This window comes from Chionomys nivalis, chromosome 3 (assembly GCF_950005125.1).
Source record: "Chionomys nivalis chromosome 3, mChiNiv1.1, whole genome shotgun sequence".
Classification (NCBI taxonomy): Eukaryota; Metazoa; Chordata; class Mammalia; order Rodentia; family Cricetidae; genus Chionomys; species Chionomys nivalis.
In genome coordinates this window covers 13,611,731-13,625,814 of record NC_080088.1, presented here as the reverse complement: position 1 = coordinate 13,625,814, position 14,084 = coordinate 13,611,731, and positions in this window count along the sequence as shown.

Sequence of the window (14,084 nt, the reverse complement as noted above, 5' to 3'; positions counted from 1 at the left end):
GCTTTTCATTCCACCCGGCTCCCGCACGGCTACCTTAGCTCCAAAAATAATAACATGGAAACTATTCTTTTAAACACTCCCTGGCCCGTTATATCTAGCCTCTTCTTGGCTAACTCTCATATCTTGATTAACCCATTCCTAATAATGTGTGTAGCACCACGAGGTGATGGCTTACTGGGAAAGATTCTAGCCTACGTCTGTCCGTCTTGGGTCGGAGAATCATGGCGACTGCCTCATTGCCTTCTTCCTCCCAGAATTCTGTTCTGTCTACTCCACCGACCTAAGGGCTGGCCTATCAAAAGACCAAGGCAGTTTCTTTATTAACCAATGAAATTAACACAGATGATCTTCCTATATCAATACTTAACTCCTCCCCTTTGGTTTTTATAGTCTCCCTATGTAGCAGTCTGAGTTCCAGCTTGTGATCTTCCTGCCTCTCTGTTCAAGTCCTGGAGTGACAGGATATTTCAGGCAAGACCTAAAGGAGGAATCAGGTCTAGAAAGTGTCATTTGTGCTTTTGTAGCCCATCAATGCTTAACTTAGGTGTGCTTAAATAAGCTAATATTTAAGAACGTCATAGCTTTTAAAATGCATTGTTTCCCTTTGGTTAGGAGCGAGTGATGAAACCATTTCATTCTAAACAGGGATTGCTGCTGTATCTAATTGCAGTAAATAAACAAAAGGGCCTATGCTGAAAAGTACCCATCAAGACCACAATTTTCTATAATGGAAATTTAGTGCTCATTTCACATAATAGTAAAACAATAACATTTCAAAAAAGTGCTAAATAAGTGGTTCAGTGCTCAAAGATAATTCCATATTAAATGTATTGAGCATTTTATTTTCTTTTCCACTTGTTTTTCTTAATCCTTTGATGTATCAGTACTATCCCATTTACAAATGAATAAGTTGAGGCCTAGACTGATTAGGGCTGCGTGAATTTGTGTGATGATACTGTAGGGCCCGGGAAAATGATGAAGGAAGACCCCAAACTCAAATAGTACATAAAAGCAAAGAGTGTTTAGTCTGCAGAAACAGCATATGAAATGTCATTCACTTGTACAAAATGGCGATAACCCTAAGAGGAGCTTGCAGTCTCCAGCTCAGATACAGGCGTTTCAGAGACAGTCAGGTCTCCTCAGGCATGATTGGTTAAGCAAGCAGCAGTTACACTGGTAAGTTTCAAGAGACTGCAGGAACTGTCCTTGAGACATTGTGGGCCTTGCTTATGCTTAGTCCCTAGTTCCTCAATGTAATGGTGTTTGTTTAATAGTTCTTTGTTTAAGAGATTGAAATTTAGACCCAGTTTATAAAATTGAGGAAGTTTAAACCTCTCAATGCCTGAATACATCCATCAGTTTTAACATCTGTTATGTCACAAAAGTTCTGGGGAGACACAGCATACACCTACTCTCCCCAGACGAGAGAATCCACTACAAACCAAAGTACTGATACACCCACTGTTTCAGCTTGTTCCAACTGGGGAACAAGAATGTGGGTGAGGGGTTATTACTTATGGGAACAGAAGTAACACAAAGATAGCTTCATTACCAAGGCCCATCCCAGCATGGGTAACAGCGCACAAAAGTTGGGAATTTGGAGCATATTGCACAGTTTGTAAGCAGCTCAACAGGTTGGAAAGAATCCGATGCAAATTTAGCTGGGTAGTGGTGGTGCATGCCTTCATCCCCAACAGAGGCAGATAGAACAGTCTATGTAGACAGAAGTTTCTGTCCCACCTGATCTATAGCTGTTCAGTCCCAAAGAAACACACAGAGGGTTATATTAATTATAAACTGTCCTATTAGCTTAGGATTATTATTAACTAGCTCTTACAACATACAATAACCCATAATTCTTGTCTATGTTTAGCCACGTGACTTGGTACCTTTGTTCAGTAAGGCATTCTCATCTTGTTTCCTCTGTGTCTGGGTGATGACTGTTTCTCTGCCTTTCCTCTTCTCAAAATTCCCTTAGTCTGGTAGCCCTGCTTAGACTTCCTGCCTTGCTACTGGCCAATCAGTGTTTTATTAAAGTAATATGAATGACAAACTTTTACAGTTTACAAGAACATTATCCCACATCAAGTCTGATCTACAAAGTGAGCCCCAGAAAAGCCAGGGCTTCACAGAGAAACCCTGTCTGAAAAACAAAACAGTAGTGACTCAGGTACCTGGTCTTGTCTTGACAGTCTTTCTTGCAGCTCAGCTTTTTTCCATAGAAGAGGAATGCTCATCTTTTATTCCTTCCTTTGGCAGGGAGGAGCCTTGTGAATCTGGCCAGTTTTAGGTACTTTCTGAAGCCATTTTGGGCTGTTTACCTTTTTGGTTAAGTAGCTTCCTGCAGGATGGAAAGTTTCAATCAATTGTTGCATAACAGCATTGCAAATACAGGCCAGAGGATGTTTGAAGACCCATGATAGTGTGCATCATGACCATCTTATCTTGAATTAAAAAAATAGAACCAGGATCTGATAAATCCCCAATTTAGGACCAGTTTATAGGAAATATAAGACAAAAATCACTAGTCATTTACATGGATAGAATCAGGAAATTACAAGTGAAAAATGACACAAGAAAAATAATTATTTAAAATATCAAGTATAGAATTTGCAGAGATGGCTTGGTGCTTAAGAGAATGGGCTGCTTTTTGAGAGAACTGGAGTTTCGTTCCCAGCATCCGTCAGGCAGCTTGTAACTGTAACCTTAGCTCCAGATGATCCAATGCCCTCTTCTGAACTTTGCAGGTACATACACAAATACACACACACACACACACACACACACATACACACAAAGATAAAAAGGGATGTGTAGGATAAGAGATATAAGCTTTTTTGTTTTTTCTATTTTTTTATAAAAGAAAACATCCTTTTTCATTTTATATATCAATTCCAGTTCCCACTCCCTCCCCTCCTCCTATTCCCTGTACCTCCCCCCCACCATACCCCCATCCATTCCTCAAAGAGGGTAAGACTCATTGCTTTGAGGAAGATCCAAGGCCCTCCATACTATATCTAGGCTGAGCAAGGCATCCATACAAAGTGAATGCATTCCAAAAGGCCAGTACAAGGAGTAGGGATAAATCCTGGTGGCACTGCTAGTGACCAGTCTGCTCCAGCCATACAACTGTCACCCACATTCATAGGGTCTAGTTTGATTATATGGTGGTTCCTTCCCTGTCTGGCAAGAATTGGTGAGCTCCCATTAACTCAAGTAAATTATTTCAGTGGCTGTCCCCATTATAGTCTTGACCTGTGCTCCCCTGTGGGTCTCTGCCTCTGTTTCCATCAGTTGCTGGATGAAGGTTCTTCGGTGAGATTTAAGATACTCATCAATCTGACTACAAGGCAAGACCAATTTGGACACTTATGAGTGAGTACATACGATGTTCATCTTTCTGGGTCTGAGTTACCTCACTCAGGATGGCTTTTTTTTTTCTAGTTCCATCCATTTGGCTGCAAATTTCAAGGTGTCATTGTTTTTTTTTTACAACTGAGTAGTACTCCATTGTGTAGATGTACCACATTTTCTTTATTCCATTCTTCAGTTGAGAGGCATTTAGGTTGTTTCCAGGTTCTGGCTATTACAAATAATGCTGCTCTGAACATAGTTAAACAAATGTCCTTGTAGTATGATTGAGCATCCTTTGGGTATATGCCCAAGAGTTATATTGCTGGGTTCTGGGGTAGGTTGATTCCCAATTTTCTGAGAAACTGCCATACTGATTTCCAGAGTGGTCATACAAGTTTACATTCCACCAACAATGGAGGAGTGTTCCCCTTACTCCATATCCCACCCAGCATATGCTATCATTGGTGTTTCTGATCTTAACTTTTCTGACTGGTTTAAGATGGTATCTCAAAGTCATTTTGATTTGTATTTTTCTGATAGCTAAGGATGTTCAACATTTCCTTAAGAGTCTTCAACCATTTGAGATTCTTCTGTTCAGAATTCTCTTTAGATCTGTACCCCATTTTTTTAGTTGGATTATTTAGAATTTTGATGTCTAATTTCTTGAGTTCTTTAGATATTTTGGAGATCTTTTGTCTGATGTGGGGTTAGTGAAGATCTTTTCTCATTCTGTAGGTTGTTGTTTTGTCTTGTTGACCATGTCCTTTGCTTTACAGAAGCTTTTCAGTTTCAGGAGGTCCCATTTATTATTGTTTCTCTCAATGTCTGTGCTGCTGGGGTTATATTTAGGAAATGGTTCCCTGTGCCAATGTGTTCAAGTGTACTTCCCACTTTCTCTTCTATAAGGTTCGGTGTGGCTGGCTTTATGTTGAGGTCTTTGATCCATTTGGACTTGATTTTTGTGCAGTCTTCTACATGTTGATATCCAGTGTGGGCACTTAGTGCTGTGAACTTTCCTCTTAGCACTGCTGTCATAATGTCCCATAGGTTCGGGTACATTGCACCCTTATTTTTGTTGAATTCTAGGAAGTTGTTTATTTCTTTATTATTATTTTTTGACCCGGAGGTGGTTCAATTGAGTACTGTTCATTTTCAATGAGTTTGTAAGCTTTCTGCAATTAGTGTTATTAAATTATAAGCTTAAACCTTGGTGATCTGATAAAATACAGGGGATTATTCCTATTTTTTGTATCTGTTGAGATTTGTTTTGTTACCGAGTATGTGGTCAGTTTTAGAGAAGGTCCCATGAGGTGTTCAGAAGACGGTATATTCTTTTGTGTTTGGGTGAAATGTTCTGTAGATGGCTGTTAGTCCATTTGAGTCATGACATCTGTTAGTTCTCTTATTTTTCTGCTAAGCTTCTGTCTGGTTGACCTGTCCATTGGGAATATTGGAGTATTGGAGTCTCCTACTATTAGTGTGTGGGGTTTGATGTGCTATTTAAGCTTTAGTAATGTTTCTTTTACATATGTGGGTGCTCTTGTATTTGGGGCATAGATGGGCAGAATTGAGACTTCATCTTGATAATTTTTTTTTCCTATGATGAGTATGAAGTGTCTTTCTCCATCTCTTCTGATTGATTTTAGTTTGAAATCTATTTTGTTAGATATTAAGATAGCTACACCCACTTGTTTCTTAGGTCCATTTGATTGGAAAATCTTTTCCCAACCCTTTACTCTGAAGTAATGTCTGTCTTTGAGGTTGAGGTGTGTTTCTTGTATACAACAGAAGGATGGGTTCTGCTTTTGTATCCATTCTCTTAGCCTGTGTCTTTTTATAGGTGAATTGAGTTCATTGATATTAAGTGATAGTAATGACTAGTGATTATTAATTCCTGTTTGTTTTTTTTTTGTTTTTGTTTTTGTTTTTCTGGTGATAGTGTTTGTTTCCTTTCTTTGGGGTTTGCTGGTTGAGGTTATCTATTACCTGTGTTTTTGTAGGTGCAGTTAGCTTCCTTTGGTTGGAATTCTGTAGTGATAGGGGGCAAGCACGCCTGCTTTTCATCCTGCCTGGCTCCCGCACAGTTAGCTTTACACCCGAAATAACAACACACAAATTGTATTCATTTAAACACTGCCTGGCCCATTATATCTAGCCTCTTCTTGCCTGACTCTTATATCTTGCTTAACCCATTTCTAATAATCTGTGTAGCACCACGAGGTGGTGTCTTACCGGGAAAGATTCAGCATGTCTGACCTGTCAGCTGGTTCCATTGCATTTGACCAGAGAAGAGAGGCATGGCTATTGCCTCACTTCCTCCCAGCATCCCGTTCTGTTTACTCCACCTACCTAATTTTCTGTCCTATCAAAGGGCCAAGGCAGTTTCTTTATTAACCAATGAAATCAACTCAAAACAGAAGACTCTCCCACATTACAATTCTCCTTCTAGTACTTTCTGTAGGGCTGGATTTGTGGATAAGTATTGTTTAAATCTGGTTTGTCCTGGATTATCTTTTTTTTCTCCATTGGTGGTAGTTGAAAACTTTATTGGGCATAGTAGTCTGATCTCACATCCATGGTCTCTTAGTGTCTGCAAGACATCTGTACATGACCTTCTGGCTTCATGGTTTCCATTGAAAAGTTGGGTGTGATTCTGATGGGTTTGCCTTTATCTGTTTCTTGGCCCTTTTCCTTTGCAGCTCTTAATATTCTTTATTACATATGTTTTGCATTTTATTACATTTTTTTTTTGCCCAGCCTATTTGATGTTCTTTAAGCTTCTTTTGTACCTTCAAAGGGATAACCTTCTTTAGGCTGGAAAGTTTTCTTCTATGAATATATTTTCTGTGCCTTTCTGTGTTGGAGTTCTTCTCCTTCTTTTATTCTTGTTTGGTCTTTTTATGGTGTCCCAGATTTCCTAGATGTTTTGTGTTAAGAATTTGTTGCATTTAATGTTTTCTTTAACTGTGAATCTATTTCCTCTGTAATATCTTCAACACCTGAGATTTTCTCTTCCATCTTGCATTCTGTTGTTTATGCTTGCCTCTGTAATTCTCTGTAACATGAGGGCCTGCTTGTTGGAGTTTCTGTCCTCCCACAAGGTCCCACAGTTATGTGGCCCAAAAAAAAAATCACACAGAAGTCTCAATTAATGTTAAACTGATTGACCCATTAGCTCAGGCTTATTATTAACTTTTATAACTTATATTAACACATTATTCTTATCTATGTTAGTCACATGGCTCGGTATCTTTTTCAGCAGGGTGGGTCACATCTTCCTTCTTGGCAGGACTGCAGAGGAATGGGCTTTCCTCTTCCCCAAATTGTAGTAGGGAGCTGAGGGCCTGCTTTTTGTCCTGCCCGGCTCCCGCATGGTTAGCTTTATACCCGAAATAACAACACACGCATTGTATTCTTTTAAACACTGCTTGGCCCATTTCTATTCATGTTTGTAGCACCCCAAGGTGTGCTTACCGGGAAGATTCTAGCCTACGTCCATCCTGGGTCGGAGCTTTATTGCATCTGCTGGGGAGAGGGGAGCATGGCGTCTGTCTCTCAGAGGAGCTGCCCTGCATCTGAGCTCACTTCCTCTTCCTCCCAGCATTCTGTTCTGTTTACTCCGCCTATCTAAATTCTGCCCTATCAGATGGGCCAAGGCAGTTTCTTTATTAGCCAATGACCTTCCTCCATCATTTCCCCCTTTTCTGTTTAAACAAAAAGGAAAGGCTCTAACATAGCAAAATTACATATAGCAAAACAGTTATCAAGTAAGAATTACAGTTACAATATTTACATTATTTTATCTTTATCATAACTAAAGAAAACTATAACTATCTATCTATTCTTCAACTCCATCAAAGACTCCAGAAGAATACAATATTACCTAAGCAAACAAAAAGTAAGCAATTTTCAAAACTCAAGAAATCACAGAGACATCTCGCTTCCTGGACAGTCACCCAAAGTTCCTCTGTACCGTTGGGGCATCAATCTTCAGCCTTCAGGCCCATAGTATCCAGAGACGTTTCCATGAAGCAGGATATTTCAAAGGCAGTTCAGTCACTATCTGCTGTGTCCTGCAGAATGTCTCGCAGACTCTTTCATGAATCAGGAACCCCGAAAGATCATCTCACCTTTAGCAAGTTCAGCAGTCCTCTCTCTGAGGGTTCTCTGTGTCCAGTTTATGCAATAGTCCAGGCAAGAGCAGTTTCTTGCCCAAATAGCTATCAAACTCCATAAGGTGCCTCTTCGACGCCCATCTTCTTCTTGAAGTAGATTGGTGCTGCCAGGAGCAGAGTGTCTCATTGTCATGAAAAGTCCTAAGTTATTAAAATATTTTAAATGCCATATTCTATAATCTTTGAAAGATATGAAGAGTGCCTATCTAAAATATATCTATGTACATCTAGAAAATCTAACTAACATGACTACAAGCTTGACTATTATTGATAATTATCCATTAACAACCTATATACATTACATTTTTAAGTGAACTACACAATCATAATACCTTAATCAATATCAGAAATACATATACATATAATAAAATTGACCTTAAATTTATATCAACAAAGCAAAATTTATATCAATGTAAATTATTCGTATCTATATCATTTCCCCCTTTAAATGTAAAAGAACATTTATAAACAATATATGGGAACATGGGCGCAGTTTTTTCTCTCCAAACTGCTTCCTGCTGAATGGGGGCGCTGTTATTCGGGTCTTTTATGGGATAACCTGTCTGCTAGGTTCATCTCAGTTGGCAGTTGAGCGAAGCAATTTTTTAAGGGTGTTCACAGCAACCCTTCAGGAGGGCGTGGTCTATCATACCATATTGTGATCAAAGAAGCAATCCACAGTGTCTCATCCTCTGTGAAAACAAAAGAAGAAACTCTTTTCCAAAGTATCATATCCTTAGATCCAAATTCTGAAGTCAAGGTATTTTGAAAATATCTATCTTGGATTAGTTCAGCAGCATTTATAAACAAATATCTTTTAGCAGCTGTTGCTCTTTTCTCAGCATTCAAACAATTCAAAGAGAGCATAATAGCATACAGTATCAAGATTTTCTGTGTACTTTCCATCTTTGTGCGGCTTTATTTTAACTCTATTTTGTTTATTTTTACTTTTGTTTTATATTTTATGTATATCTTTGTCCTGGAATAACTCTTTTTTTTATATTAATTTATTTAATTATTAAAGATTTCTGCCTCTTCCCCACCACCACCTCCCATTCCCTCCCCCTCCCCCAATCAAGTCTTCCTTCCTCCTCAGCCCAAAGAGCAAGCAGGTTTCTCTGCCCTGTGGGAGGTCTAAGGACCACCCACCTCCATCCAGGTCTATTAAGGTGAGCATCCAAACTACCTGGGCTCCCACAAAGCCATTACGTGCAATAGGATCAAGAACCCATTGCCATTGTTCTTCAGTTCTCAGTAGTCCTCATTGTCCATTATGTTCAGCGAGACTGGTTTTGTCCCATGCTTTTTCAGACCCCGGCCAGTTGGCCTTGGTGAGTTCCCGATAGAACATCCCCATTGCCTCAGTGTGTGGGTGCACCCCTCGCAGTCCTGAGTTCCTTTCTCGTGCTCACTCTCCTTCTGCTCCTCCTTTGGATCGTGAGACTTCAGTCCAGTGCTCCAATGTTGGTCTCTGTCTCTGTCTTCTTTCATCGCCTGATGAAGGTTAATATTCAGGGGGATGCTTATATGTTTTTCTTTGGGTTCACCTTCTTATTTAGCTTCTCTAGAATCACGAATTATAGTCTCAATGACCAGGCTGTCCTTGAACTCTCAGAGATCTGTCTGTCTCTGCCTCCCAGGCATTGGGGATTAAAGGCGTGTGCTACCACACCTTGAAGTCACAGAGGTCAATCTCCCTCTGCCCCCAAGTGTTGGGATTAAAGGTGTGTACTACCACACTCAACTACTCTCTTTCTTCCTTATTTTTTTTAAGAACTTTAACATTTAGCCTGCATATATTTTTAAACACACTGTAAATCATTTAAAGTTTTCTTTGTCTTTGAATCTCTCTTTACTGTATATCTCTCTTTTTCTGACTACATGAGTCTTTAATTTACCAAGCAATATCAGTAGGACGAAAGCCGTAGCTTTGACGGCTGGATCCAGCACATCCCTTAGCTTTCCAGCCTCATGGCTGAGGTACCGGCTGTAGCCATGTTAATCACCACAACTCTGTGGCGTTTCAAGGTCCTTGCCAGCAAACAAGCTACAACACTCAAATGCTCTCTCTGTAGCTGACCTCCTGCCTCAAACAGTCAGAGTTTGCCCTGGCAGGACGGCCCAGAAAGCCGGCATTTTAAAACAGCACAACTTTTTTCCTGCTACGGCTAAAAACCGAAAAGCATGTCTTCAGCTTTTCACCAACACCGTTTTAAGTATTTCGTGGCAGGACCTCTTAAATGAGCTGCGGGTTTTGCAGCTAAAGCTGAGTCAGGAAGCCTCTCTTAGATGAGAGCACTTGCTTGCCTCTAGCAAGCAGAGCAGACCCAAGAAATTGCTGCTACCAAGAAAACATGTTTTATTCTATTATTTCCCAAGCTTTCTCAGGCTTTCTATGGATGCAGTTATCCACATGGGCGCCATCTGTAGTAGGGAGCTGAGGGCCTGCTTTTTGTCCTGCCCGGCTCCCGCATGGTTAGCTTTATACCCGAAATAACAACACACGCATTGTATTCTTTTAAACACTGCTTGGCCCATTTCTATTCATGTTTGTAGCACCCCAAGGTGTGCTTACCGGGAAGATTCTAGCCTACGTCCATCCTGGTTCGGAGCTTTATTGTGTCTGCTGGGGAGAGGGGAGCATGGCGTCTGTCTCTCAGAGGAGCTGCCCTGCATCTGAGCTCACTTCCTCTTCCTCCCAGCATTCTGTTCTGTTTACTCCGCCTATCTAAATTCTGCCCTATCAGATGGGCCAAGGCAGTTTCTTTATTAGCCAATGACCTTCCTCCATCACCAAATTCTCCTGTTCTCATTACCCCACCTCTATTTCCTGTTTGGTTGTCCCGCCTATACTTCCTGCCTGGCTACTGGCCAATCAGCATTTATTTAAAACATAATTGACAGAATATAGAATTGTCCCACACCAGTTCTCATTTGTTTACCCAGATTTTTCATTTCCAGAATTCCTTCAGTTTGTGTTATCTTTATTGCCTTTATGTCAGTCTTCAAGTCTTGAACTGTTTGAACTTTTTGTTTCACCTTTTGTTTGATTAGTTTTTTTGTTTATTTGTTTTCTTGGGTTTTTTTAAGAGATTTATTGATTTCTTCTAATTTTTTGTTTGTCTCTTCCTCTATTACTTTAAGGAAAATTTTTTCATTTCCTCTTTAAAGGTCTTCATCATCTTCATAAAGTTACATTTAAAATCATTTTCTTATGCTTCTTTTGAGTTAGGATGATCAAGTTTTCCTGTTGTATTACCACTGGGTTCTGGTGTTACCATGTTGTTTTTTAGGTTGTTGAATGAATTCTTGCATTGGCACCTACCCATCTCTTCCTCCAGCAGTGTCTTTGTCGCTTGGTCCAATCCTTGCAGTTGCTGTCTGCGTCTTTGGGAACTGTTTTTGGTCGGCTCTGGACTGTTGCTGTCTGTTTCTCAGGGAACTGCTAAGATCTCTCTTGTTCTGCTATCTTGGTCCATTCTCTTGGTTCGCTCTCTTGGATTACTCTATGCTTTCACAGTCTGTGCTACAGAGTTCCTTTCAGGTTTATTTGAGCAAAGCAACTCCCAGGTGAGGTCTCCAGGGCCAGAGATCAGTGCTGGAAGTCACACACCCAAACTAAAGCAGGGAGCATATATATATATATATATATATATATATATATATATATATATATATTCTCCTGTAGGTGAGGAATAATAATGTGTTTGCCACAAACTGGATGTGTGCCCAAGTATGGTCAAAAGCAGAATGCTTGGGTGGGACTTGGGCTGTTTGCAACTTCAGGGGAGGAGCTAACGTAGCTGCTAAGAATGCAGAACTGGGCTTTTGGATGCCGAACTGAGCTTTTTGGTACCTTTTCTTTGTTGGAGATTCTCTGAGAAGGTGGGGTTTGGAGAGAGAGGAATGGGGCTTTCTGGATCAAGCATAAACAAACTGGAGGTCCCAATTGGAATAATCAAATAAATAGTTTGACATGTGGGGAGGGACATTTTAGTTTTACTAATAAAGGAATTTAATGTAGTGGCATTTCTTCTTTATTTTAATAAATACATCTTGCCTGAAGTTCAGAAAGTAAAACCAGACCAGGCAGCAATAACACACACCTTTAATTCCAGTAGCCACACTAGTTGCCATAGAAACTGGGTGGTGCATACCTTTAATCCCAACTCTAGAGAGGATTATAAAACGGGAGGAGACAGCTCTCAGACATAGTCTCATTCTGCGACTCCTGGAGGCAGGATCACCATTTTGGACTGAGGTCGAGGTAAAAGCCAATGGCTGGCTGCTTTGCTTTTCGGGTCTTCAGGTTGATCTCAATTTCAGTCTCTGAGTTTTTATTAACTGTGAATCATTTTAAGAACAGAATCAGGTTGGGTGTGGGGGCTCAACACCTTTAATCCCAGCACTCCAGAGGCAGAGGAAGGTGAATCGTTGTGAGTTCAAGCCCAGACTGATCTTCACAGTGAGTTCCAGAAGAGCCAGAGCTACATAGTGAAACTCTGTCTCAAAAAATCAAAACCTAACAAAGCCTGACTCAGAAGGAAAATTGAGACAAAGCTTGAGAAAAACAATAGGGCAGGTGTCAAGTTGTAAATCTTGGCAGCCATTTGGAGGAGAAACTGTCGTGTCTTTTGAGTTATAGTCTGGCCAGGCAGATTCTCAGCAACAGAGATTAGCAAGCAGCTGTAAGGCCTCAGTCACATGACCAGGGAGTGGCAAGGATGTAAGTTTAGATGAGTGAGAAAGACCAGAATGTCTGGAAAGGAGCACTGACACTTCTGGTCAGTATCTGGAAGAAGGAAATGATAAGTTACAGGTGTCTGAGGGAAGCAGGAGCAGATGGGCCCTACCTGCTGAGAACACTGTAGAGGAGGGAGGTGCCTCTGGAAAGGCTAAATAGATTACCTCATAGGGACACATTTTTTTTCATTAGCATGGCTTTTTAAAGATTTGTTATTTCATGTGCATGCATATGTGTGTGTGTATGTGTGTGTGTGTGTGTGCATGTGTGTGTGTTTGGGTATGCATGTGTGCCTGTGTATCTGTGTCTGGAGGCTGGAAGAGAATGTTAGAGGCTCTGGAACAGGAATTACAGATGACTGTGATTCCCCAGACACAGGGGCTGGGAACTGCCATTCTCTGCAATAGTAACAAGTGGTTCGGCCCTTCTATAGTGTGTCTTTACTATAGAAGTGATTTACTGTGGGCTATATATAGCCCGATGACTGATGGGCCCAGTTTGACTGTCTCTCAAGGAAGGAGCCAAGAATACATAATGTTTAAGTGCTTGAAGTAGATCAGAACTTCACATCTCCACCCAGGACCAAAGGTATATTTTCTTTCTTTCTTTCTTTCTTTCTTTCTTTCTTTCTTTCTTTCTTTCTTTCTTTCTTTCTTTCTTTCTTTCTTTCTTTAACTATAAGAAAATAGCTTTTTAAAAAGTGTTCCTCAACAAAGTCCTGATGTCTGTAGCTTGTTATATGGCATTTAAATCCTGAAGAGTGCCAAAGCTATTTCCACTGTTAGTGTTATCAGAGAGAAAACAAGGGGAGAGATCCAAAGCCAGCCAGCCATTTGCGGCTTGTCCTCAATGATCTCTGAGACTACTAATCTCTTTGTAGCTCCCTAACATTCACCTCCAGTAGTTGTGACCCTAAAGACATTCAAGAGGTAGGACATACCTTTACTTTTAGCACTCTGAGTCTGTTAGTACAGTCCATGAACTCTCAGCATTCACAGACTGGAACACGTGGGCTCGGAGGAAAGGTTGTAGAATGTTATGAGTTGCAATGTTTTCACTTTGCATAGAAAGCTTTTGATTCCTATGACATAACCGATTAACTTCAGAAAAATAACTTAATTTTTCTTTGCCATCATTCCTCACGATATGTCACATTCAAATGTTTGGTTTTGGAAATTGCTGTTCAAGTTGCTGATTTTTTTACAAAAAGAGAAAAAATCATTCAATGAATTGTGCTTTAGGATTAGGACAAATTGTCCAACAGTTTCTAAAATGATCCTACAATACTTCTGTCATTTTGTACTGTGTATTTACGAAGCAGCATTGTCAGAATTGATTAAAAAAAAAGTTATTCAACTCTGAAAAACAATGGAGATTCTGAGAATCAGGCAGTATCAGATACTCAACTGAGTTTTAATAATTTATGTAATAATCAAAGACATTCCCATTACTATGCAAGCTTGCTTTCCTCCATAAGCGACAGTCACATGTATATCAACTAATTGTTTTGAAATAAATTTCCTTATGATTTATTATCATTACAAACCACCCAGGGTACTAGGTAGAAAAAAGGGAAGAATGTCAGACTGCTTCTTGGTGCACAGTTCTAGAAATGGCAGGATTACCTTCCAGCCAACCCAGTTTTCAGTGGTTCAAAATTCATACTAACACTTCCTGCTTCATGAACTGAGCAGAAGTCTTGTGACATGTTCTTGTCAAAAACCAGCAATGCTGCGGGAGCTCCTTCTGTTCCTTCAGCCAATAGCCTTTAAGATGCCAGCCCACTGTGGCATGGTCTCATATACTTTAAA